Source organism: Arachis ipaensis, chromosome B04, assembly GCF_000816755.2.
Source record: "Arachis ipaensis cultivar K30076 chromosome B04, Araip1.1, whole genome shotgun sequence".
Classification (NCBI taxonomy): domain Eukaryota; kingdom Viridiplantae; phylum Streptophyta; class Magnoliopsida; order Fabales; family Fabaceae; genus Arachis; species Arachis ipaensis.
Window position 1 is genome coordinate 50,421,705 of NC_029788.2, and position 10,959 is coordinate 50,432,663.

The 10,959-nt window shown below is 32.0% G+C and overlaps 1 long non-coding RNA gene across 2 annotated transcripts; it reads right to left on the minus strand.

Annotated features, from left to right (window-relative positions):
* On the minus strand, positions 3,156 to 10,516 carry LOC107639312. Of its 2 annotated transcripts, XR_002361074.1 has the most exons (6): positions 10,247 to 10,516; positions 6,067 to 6,237; positions 5,927 to 5,963; positions 4,335 to 5,181; positions 3,921 to 3,963; positions 3,156 to 3,482 (listed from the first exon to the last, which is right to left on the minus strand). It is a non-coding gene; the product is annotated as an uncharacterized LOC107639312 (long non-coding RNA). The 2 variants fall into 2 exon arrangements; XR_002361073.1 differs by lacking the exon at positions 10,247 to 10,516 and having other exon boundaries at positions 6,067 to 7,325.

A 10,959-nucleotide genomic window follows, 5' to 3' on the forward strand; every position in this document is an offset into this window, starting at 1 on the left:
TTAGACAAATCTTTACTTTAACCTAGGCCCTACAGGTACGGCAAGCTTCTTGCCTACTTTTTACTAAATTTTACTCTCTCAATACTGGCAGCCTTCTAACCCCCAACTTAGACACTTAAGACGTCGAAAATTGAATCTTTTAAAAATCGTCTTACTGGGGAGCACGCATCCGCGTGAACCGCGCATACGCGGCAAGAAGCTCTTTCGTAGTAGGTGCGCACGCGCACCTCACGCGCATGCGCACCGGGACAAAAGTAGGGTTTCAACTAAAAACTCAAAATTTTCGGTTTGAAGTATGAAGATTCGGAGGGCAATCGGAGCTCTAGATCAAAAGTTATGGTGGTTTGAAGATCAAGTGAGAGAAAGAACTTGAGAGAGTGTTCTTCCTCCCCTCTCTTCAATTTCAGCGTGTTTGAGTGTGTTGTGAGGAGAGAGAGTGCTGAAAACTAGGGTTTTGGTTTAGTTATGTTGGGCCAAGGGCCCACTTTGGGTCCGGTTGGCCCGGTTTGGCCCGTTCGGTCCAATCTTGGTCCGAATTCTATAAAATTGGTACCGAAATTCTCGTCTCAATTTCCTCTATCATATTAAGCCATAAAAATATCATTTTTGGCTTTCTAGAATAAATTCTCATATATGGGTTAATTAGCCGTTAATTAACCGGGTCTTACATACACGAATTTTCATCACATTGTCACAAAAAAATAGACTTTGATCACATGACAACATTCTAACAAAGTACCAAAAATTAAAATCACAATAACAACTATCCAAGAACTCCTAGCTAATTCATGAATTAATTCCAATAATTATCACATGTCTACTTCCTTTACATACTTCATTACAAAATATCAAACTTCATAATTAGTGTGATCATCCATTGTGAGCTCCATTATTTTCATCATTGCCTTTCATATATTTAAATGTTGTTGTATTAGTGTATCTTATATTTTATCATTAATATTTTCAATGTAACCAAAATAACTTTAATATTTGAAAAATGTAATAATCAAATCATCAAAGATATAGATTTAGTTAACTTTATTATTTGAAAAATGACAAAGAACAATCAACCCTATACAACCAGGGTCCAAGAATGCATTGTAAACAAGATGATTAAAAATTAAAATAAAGTTAATTAAATGATTTAAAAGCGCTATTTGGATTAAGAAATAACATGTTGGGAATGAAAAATGGAAAAACACCAAAAACGAACACTTTCTATAGCTTTTCCATTAACAAATTGAAAGAACCACCAAGCCAAAATTTTAACCTTTCAAAAAATAATTATATATCAGTTGCTACATGGATACAAACTAACCCAACTACTCCCCAGAATAACATAGAATGCAATAAAAAAGGGGCTATCAACTAATCTTGATTTCCAGTCATAATTGGAATAAAAACAAATATTCAACCATAATAAAAAAGAATTTAATATCAAATTTGTTATACATCTTAATACTAAATTTATAGTGCATATTCAGCCAGCAACTGTAATGACCCAATTTCTGGTACGTCATGACCATACTAGAAACTGAGCGCTACCAACTTGTCTACCTAAATATTATCTATTATTTATTATATGAGCCTGATTCGTTGTTAAAAGCGTAGTTATTTTACGAGGTACTTTTTTTAAAAAAAATATTTGGATTAACAAACAGAATCATTCATAATCAATTCACAACTGATAATAGATAAAACAGTCATAAACAACCACACATAAATACATCACAAGCAGTTGACAATATTCGGTGATCCAACCTTTATTAGAGTATAGACTTTTAGTTAGAACACCCCTAGATATAGCTAGATAATAACTATATACATATATATACATACAACATCCCAGACCCTGACTTGTTCAAGAAGTCCCTAAGCTGGCACACAGGCTAGCCTAGACTCTATACTCACCTAGTCCCTCTAAACTACTAAAGTGAGGGAAAGTACGTTCTAACACTACAACAAAACAGCATTTTGGCGACGGTTTTTTTTAATGCTTGGCGACGGTTTTAACTGTCATTAAATGGTTTTGCGACGGTAAAAAAAAGCGTCACAGATTTGAGCGTTGCCAGCTGACATAGTGACGGTTTTGGACCACTGTTGGAAGTGTCGCTAAATTGTTTGTGACGGTTTTTGAAGTATAAAACCGTCACTAATCTGTAACACTTGTAAATGTGCTTTTTTATGCTGCATTTCGCGACGTTTTAAAACTGTCGTTAAATTACTAATTTCTGTGACAGTTTATCTTTATATTTCATGACTATTTTAAACCGTCACTAAGTTACTAGTTCTTATGACAGTTTTTAGGTATATTTAGTGACAATTTAAACCGTCACAATATTTTTAGTGACGATTTTTCGATTTAAAACCGTCACTAAGTTACTAATTCCTATGACAGTTTTTTCCCGTATTTAGTGACTGTTTTAAACTGTCATAATCTCTCCAACATATTATTTTGTTTTATTAATTATTAAAAAAATTATTTCTATTATAAATAATAATTTATTTGTCTACCAACAAAATAATAAATGGCATTATATTTCAAGAAATTTAAACTCAATCTCACAAGTTTTACAAAAATAGAAACAATATATTTCAAAAGTTGACCATAAAATGTAAATTCAAAAAATCCTAACTTAATCCAAACATATAAAGCTAACAATTGTACTTGTAACTTAATCCTCAACTTTTTCCGCAACTTCGCTTCACCTTCAACCTCAATAGTATCCAACTTCAACAATTACTTCACAAGCAACTCTTGTCCTCTACAAATGAGAGAATGCAATGATTAGAATGCATTCACGAATAAAGGGACTTGCAATGAAACATGAAATATAGGAAATTAGAAATATCCAAATAAAGATTACCACCAAGACTAATGCGCATTTGAATTTGCTTGAAATACATGGCATAACCCCAAGCCCATAAAAATTTACAATTAAATGAACTTATAAGGTTTTCAGGTTTAGGATTTGGGATAAAGGGGTGGGGATGGAACCATTAACTGATTTAGTATGAAGGGGGGTATATACAGTAATTTTTGGTTTGGAGAAACAGGAAAACATACCACTGCTATTGATGACATGGAGAGAAATGAGCCAACGAAAACACCTTCGGACAATTTGGATCCAAATATCTGCAAATTAAGTGGACAATGATGTTTAAAACCCGTCTCTACTCAACCATAAATGCTTAATTATGATTTCACTGTGTCAGAGCTTAATAAAACAGAACAAAGAAGAGCACTAGCTACTAATAACATAATTCCTGATCCAAACATGACAAAGATTTCACAGATAGGCCTTAATCATACCTTTTCACCTCTCAATTCAGAAGGAAACATTGAAGTATTTGATTGCACCATACCAACACAATATACTTGGAATCAAGTTCCCAAAAGGAAACTCCAAGATGATCCTAAAACACAATCAATTGCTTCAATGGTATCCAGTCCCTCTCTGCTGTAAGTTCAATAGCTTCTTCTGCAGTTGACAACATTATTCCGGTTTAGTCCAAAAGCCTTATGGTGAATGATCAATCTTCAGTCACTTCAAATTCGGGCTTGAAAACACAAGAATAAACTATGAAAATAATCCAAGAGCAAGAAGTAGTAGTTATAAGCAAAAGATTAAAATATTTGAGGGCTTCATCAACAACTAAACTATGCTTGGGTATGTATACAGTTTAAGAGTTGTAACAGTGAGAAATAATAAGAGTTATTATATCTGCTCTATTATTAATATTTTACATAGAAAAATTAACAAAGGAAAAGTAATAAAGAACCGCAGAATTATGAATTAACATTAAATTAATCATTAAGCTCACATCAAGTTTATAGGTGCACCAAACAAAACTACCAAGTTTTACAATAATGGACATAAGATAGAACAGGCAACAACAAGGAGTAATTTATGCCAAACCTTCACAAGAATCCTGCCTACCCCCTGATTTCAATTGAGACTGCTACCCCATAGAAAAGCGAATAGATCATCAGTATGGGAGGAAATATTACTCTCATTTATAAAGGTTCAGTATAATTTTCAGATAAACATTACTCTCATTTCTAGTCATAAAACAAGTCACAATCCAAGAGCCATAATCTTGTAGCTGCAGCACTAGAGGGGAAAAGGAAAAGGAAGTTTCAATGTGAAATTGATCAACTCAATAACTGCATAATCATTTCCCCAACAATTTAATTACATATAAAATTAATAAAAAATTTGGTAACATAAGTTTATGATTCAAAAATATTTTTGATAAAAAAGAAACACATGCATTAAATTTCTTGATCTAAGCATATCAAGATTAATGAAGTTACAACTTCAAGCGGTTACCTCTTTTTTAGTCTCTCCATTAACTGAACCCTCAGTTTCAGTTATTCTCTCTACCAACCCTGGCTCAGAAGCATTTGCATCATTTAGCCTCTGAATCAGCATCCTTATTCCCAAACAACTTGGAAGGAAGCAATGAAGCAACTGCAGCTCTAGCACTTCTTTTTGCAGCCTCAGCTGCCTCAACCTCCTTAGCCTTTGCTTCGGCTTTCTGCCGCTCCTTCTCCTCCATCAGATGTAGCTAAAGTATAATTCGTTATTACATGAATTGATGCATATGTTCCTAAACTTTATCCTAAAAGATGTTACCCAAGAATGTTTAGTATTAAACAGGACTTCAACAAAAAATGAATTCCATTCATAAACACCAGTACAAAGAAACCAAGAAAGAAGAGAATGCAAGTAAATTAAATACATTAAATTAAAATCAACTGAAAAAAAATAAAGTCACTTTAGAAAGAACAACAAAAAGATATTGTAAATGCTCAAGCTTCCCAAGTTCAGGTACCAAAAGTGAAGCTACTATCTATATGTAGTGGCAATTATTGAGCCTTTAAAAGAATTAAACATGAAAAGCCTTATGAAGATCTATCACACAAATATTAATGGACATTCAATCTTGATGAGTTATTGACAGATTTCGATTAATTAATTTATGCAAACTACTGAATTCATTGTGGATTGGTAAAATTAAAGTAAAAAAATAGTAAAATATACAGTGCCTTGTCAAAAGATGGCATGGGTAGTCGACCCTCCAAAATGATCGATCCACTTTTGTATGGTGGCAAGCTAGGACAAAATTGTATAACTCTTCCTTGTTATCCTCCCCCTTTTCGGCGTTGAATTCATACTATAGGAGAAAAGAAAAAACTTCAATTTGAAAAATAGGGGGAGAATATTTATCTTAAAAACTAATAAGAAATTATAGGCCTAGCTAACCAAGGACATCTTGACAAATTTTAATTCTATGTACTTGAGCTCTTATGCGTCAATGATGTAATAAATTTATAAAAATTTCTGTGTATTGTGAGATAATTCATATACTTATATCTAATTAGATGCTACTATCTCTAAGTTCATAAAAATATTTAAAATATAAACTTTATTTATATGACAATACCTGATTATTATAATGTAAAAGGATTTTAAATTCACATATATAGTATGGAAATTAAACTTTTGATGATTGATGATGAAGATGATTAATAAATCAATATCAAGAGCTTAATGAATTATGAGAAGTCTTATTAATCAGTCCTTCCCCACCCATTCTATATATGTTTATATCTTGGTGTTTATTTGTTAGTTAGTATAGCACAAAATGCTAATTGGGAAATTATATATATAGAAATGAAATTCAAATACAAGTATTTAAAGTATTTATAAAATAAGAGTTTGAATTTAAAATTTAATTTAAATTTATAACCGAAAAATTTAAATGTGTGAAAAGGATAAGGTTTGAACCAATACTTATATTTATTATTTTTATTTTATGCATATCACAATGAAAATAAAAGAAAGAAAAATCTCATTGTTTTGTTGAAGATCATGTGCTTTGATTTGAAGTAAAAGTCAAAGAAGATTTTTATTAGTACCTTGTCTTCCCAAGTCACCCCTCATGCTTCTGTACATCTGGTTTTGAAGAAAAAACAAAGAGAGAGAGAGAATGAATATCATAAAATATTTACCAATTTATTTACTATTTTTTTAAAAAATAAAATGAATAAAAGTGAACCTAAAGATGGCTCTTGACATGTGAAATTGTGAGGCCTTTAACATCCATCAACTGAAGAACAAGCTTCAAAGCACCTCTTCAAACTTCAAAGCAATTCAGATTAGTCATAATCACAAATTTACTCAAGAGAGAGGGCCAGGCTCTGCATATGCCACTTTTGTGATTGAACATCTAACCCAAGACAAAAGACAAGAATAGAGAAAAATATAAATTTGGTACTACTCTAATAAACATTACACCTTCTCCCCTGCTTTTTCTTCCATGTGCTCTGTCTTTACTCTTTAACAATTGAGTAGATACATTTGGCACTTGGCAGTAACCAACATATATATTATAAGAGTTTCAAGTGTATGTTTGACCCTAGAAAGTAGAAACTAATTAAATTAAATAAACTTGCACACCCTCAGCTCCTATTTATAAATTTAAAAATTTATAACAGAACAAATTAAAGCGGTTTAATTCACAAAACATAGACTGATTTCTTTCTTCAACAAATATCTCGGCAAGAATTAATGCAATAAGGTATGTGCTATAAAATTAAACAATATCTTAAGTAACAATCATTGCAATGGAGAATTGGAGATCCCATTTATATATTAGCAAATCCATTTCTGTCTCATGACACATATGCCACATTAATTTATTTCCTATAATATAGAAGTTAGACACCTAAGTCAATATGAACACAAGAAAGTTAGTCAGAGATGGTTTTTTGATACTAGTAGGGATGGTGGTCTTTTACTTTTAGCTTTTTCTATAAATTAGTCATCAAGCTCACATCAAGTTTATAGGTGCACCAAAACAAAACTACCAGGTTTTACAAGGATGGACATAAGATAGAGAGATGAAATCCAAGATTAAAGTTCAGCTAATTAGCTTTTCCATTTCTAGCGTAGCAATTTGCATAATTCAAGAAGAGCACTAACCAATTCATGATGTCATCAAGGCACAAAAATATCAAAAAAATCAAGAGAAGAAATAATAAAGAGAGAATTCAAAGAAATCTAGTTGAAGCATTTCATCGAACATGTTGAGTGCGGAAAAAAGAAATAAGAAAATTAAAAAAAAATAGCAAATATGAACATGACGATATAATCATTACAATAAATTGCAACAAAATAGAGCACCAAGATCAAACAATTGCAATAACTTCAGCACAACAAACATTAAGCAACAACAAAGAAATTGCAGGGGTAAAAATTATAGTAGAAAAACAATTAAATACTCACTATCAAGGTTGGAAGAGAAGAAAAAGTCGCTGGATTCTCTACCAACCCTGGCTCAGAAGCATTTGCATCATTTAGCCTCTGAATCAGCATCCTTATTCCCAAACAACTTGGAAGGAAGCAATGAAGCAACTGCAGCTCTAGCACTTCTTTTTGCAGCCTCAGCTGCCTCAACCTCCTTAGCCTTTGCTTCGGCTTTCTGCCGCTCCTTCTCCTCCATCAGATGTAGCTAAAGTATAATTCGTTATTACATGAATTGATGCATATGTTCCTAAACTTTATCCTAAAAGATGTTGCCCAAGAATGTTTAGTATTAAACAGGACTTCAACAAAAAATGAATTTCATTCATAAACACCAGTACAAAGAAACCAAGAAAGAAGAGAATGCAAGTAAATTAAATACATTAAATTAAAATCAACTGAAAAAAAATAAAGTCACTTTAGAAAGAACAACAAAAAGATATTGTAAATGCTCAAGCTTCCCAAGTTCAGGTACCAAAAGTGAAGCCGCTATCTATATGTAGTGGCAATTATTGAGCCTTTAAAAGAATTAAGCATGAAAAGCCTTATGAAGATCTATCACACAAATATTAATGGACATTCAATCTTGATGAATTATTGACAGATTTCGATTAATTAATTTATGCAAAGTACTGAATTCATTGTGGATTGGTAAAATTAAAGTAAAAAATAGTAAAATATGCAGTGCCTTGTCAAAAGATGGCATGGGTAGTCGACCCTCCAAAATGATCGATCCACTTTTGTATGGTGGCAAGCTAGGACAAAATTGTATAACTCTTCCTTGTTATCCTCCCCCTTTTCGGCGTTGAATTCATACTATAGGAGAAAAGAAAAAACTTCAATTTGAAAAATAGGGGGAGAATATTTATCTTAAAAACTAATAAGAAATTATAGGCCTAGCTAACCAAGGACATCTTGACAAATTTTAATTCTATGTACTTGAGCTCTTATGCGTCAATGATGTAATAAATTTATAAAAATTTATGTGTATTGTGAGATAATTCATATACTTATATCTAATTAGATGCTACTATCTCTAAGTTCATAAAAATATTTAAAATATAAACTTTATTTATATGACAATACCTGATTATTATAATGTAAAAGGATTTTAAATTCACATATATAGTATGGAAATTAAACTTTTGATGATTGATGATGAAGATGATTAATAAATCAATATCAAGAGCTTAATGAATTATGAGAAGTCTTATTAATCAGTCCTTCCCCACCCATTCTATATATGTTTATATCTTGGTGTTTATTTGTTAGTTAGTATAGCACAAAATGCTAATTGGGAAATTATATATATAGAAATGAAATTCAAATACAAGTATTTAAAGTATTTATAAAATAAGAGTTTGAATTTAAAATTTAATTTAAATTTATAACCGAAAAATTTAAATGTGTGAAAAGGATAAGGTTTGAACCAATACTTATATTTATTATTTTTATTTTATGCATATCACAATGAAAATAAAAGAAAGAAAAATCTCATTGTTTTGTTGAAGATCATGTGCTTTGATTTGAAGTAAAAGTCAAAGAAGATTTTTATTAGTACCTTGCCTTCCCAAGTCACCCCTCATGCTTCTGTACATCTAGTTTTGAAGAAAAAACAAAGAGAGAGAGAGAGAATGAATATCATGAAATTTTTACCAATTTATTTACTATTTTTTTAAAAAATAAAATGAATAAAAGTGAACCTAAAGATGGCTCTTGACATGTGAAATTGTGAGGCCTTTAACATCCATCAACTGAAGAACAAGCTTCAAAGCACCTCTTCAAACTTCAAAGCAATTCAGATTAGTCATAATCACAAATTTACTCAAGAGAGATGGCCAGACTCTGCATATGCCACTTTTGTGATTGAACATCTAACCCAAGACAAAAGACAAGAATAGAGAAAAATATAAATTTAGTGCTACTCTAATAAACATTACACCTTCTCCCCTGCTTTTTCTTCCATGTGCTCTGTCTTTACTCTTTAACAATTGAGTAGATACATTTGGCACTTGGCAGTAACCAACATACATATTATAAGAGTTTCAAGTGTATGTTTGACCCTAGAAAGTAGAAACTAATTAAATTAAATAAACTTGCACACCCTCAGCTCCTATTTATAAATTTAAAAATTTATAACAGAACAAATTAAAGCGGTTTAATTCACAAAACATAGACTGATTTTTTTCTTCGACAAATATCTCGGCAAGAATTAATGCAATAAGGTATGTGCTATAAAATTAAACAATATCTTAAGTAACAATCATTGCAATGGAGAATTGGAGATCCCATTTATATATTAGCAAATCCATTTCTGTCTCATGACACATATGCCACATTAATTTATTTCCTATAATATAGAAGTTAGACACCTAAGTCAATATGAACACAAGAAAGTTAGTCAGAGATGGTTTTTTGATACTAGTAGGGATGGTGGTCTTTTACTTTTAGCTTTTTCTATAAATTAGTCATCAAGCTCACATCAAGTTTATAGGTGCACCAAAACAAAACTACCAGGTTTTACAAGGATGGACATAAGATAGAGAGATGAAATCCAAGATTAAAGTTCAGCTAATTAGCTTTTCCATTTCTAGCGTAGCAATTTGCATAATTAAAGAAGAGCACTAACCAATTCATGATGTCATCAAGGCACAAAAATATCAAAAAAATCAAGAGAAGAAATAATAAAGAGAGAATTCAAAGAAATCTAGTTGAAGCATTTCATCGAACATGTTGAGTGCGGAAAAAGGAAATAAGAAAATTGAAAAAAAAAGAGCAAATATGAACATGATGATATAATCATTACAATAAATTGCAACAAAATAGAGCACCAAGATCAAACAATTGCAACAACTTCAGCACAACAAACATTAAGCAACAACAAAGAAATTGCAGGGGTAAAAATTATAGTAGAAAAACAATTAAATACTCACTATCAAGGTTGGAAGAGAAGAAAAAGTCGCTGGATTTGGAATTAGGGGTCGCACTCGAAGGGAAGAGAAAGGACGATGCAGGGACAGTGAACGGTGAACGCGAAACCGCGACAGTGAATAGTGAACGGTGAACGTCCAACGCGAATCACGACGACGAACGACGAACTGTAGCGTGGTGAAGGTTGTTGCGTCACTTTCTCTGTTTCTCATCTCTTCTCATCTCATCTGAATCGGCAGTGAGAAAGTGAATACAGTTTCAGGAAAAATAAAAAGTTGAAAAAAAGAAAGAAAAAGAGTGAGCAAATATAGAGTCAGTACTAACGGTTTAATAATTAAGAGTAGAAGTGTCACAATTTTAATTAATAGAGACCTTTAAAATAACGGTCACAAATTAAGTGTAGCTATTTGGCTTATTTGGTGTAGTGTAAGTCTTCAAAACTCAAGTCAGGTGGAACGTCATCAAAAGGTAGAACATCATCTACTACTCATCTGCACGATCAGACATTGCCATATGACGTCTCTCTGGTACCTCATCAAGTAGCCGCACAACAGGAGTCTCGTACACAGGATTTAGATTAATGTTCACGTACAAACGGGGTGCAGACATTGGCTGGTTTCATAGTATATACATATAAACAGAGTACGAGATTCACCCTAGACTCAGAAGACTACTTCGAGCGGAATCCTTTTTGTGAACGGTCGTCAGTGAACTA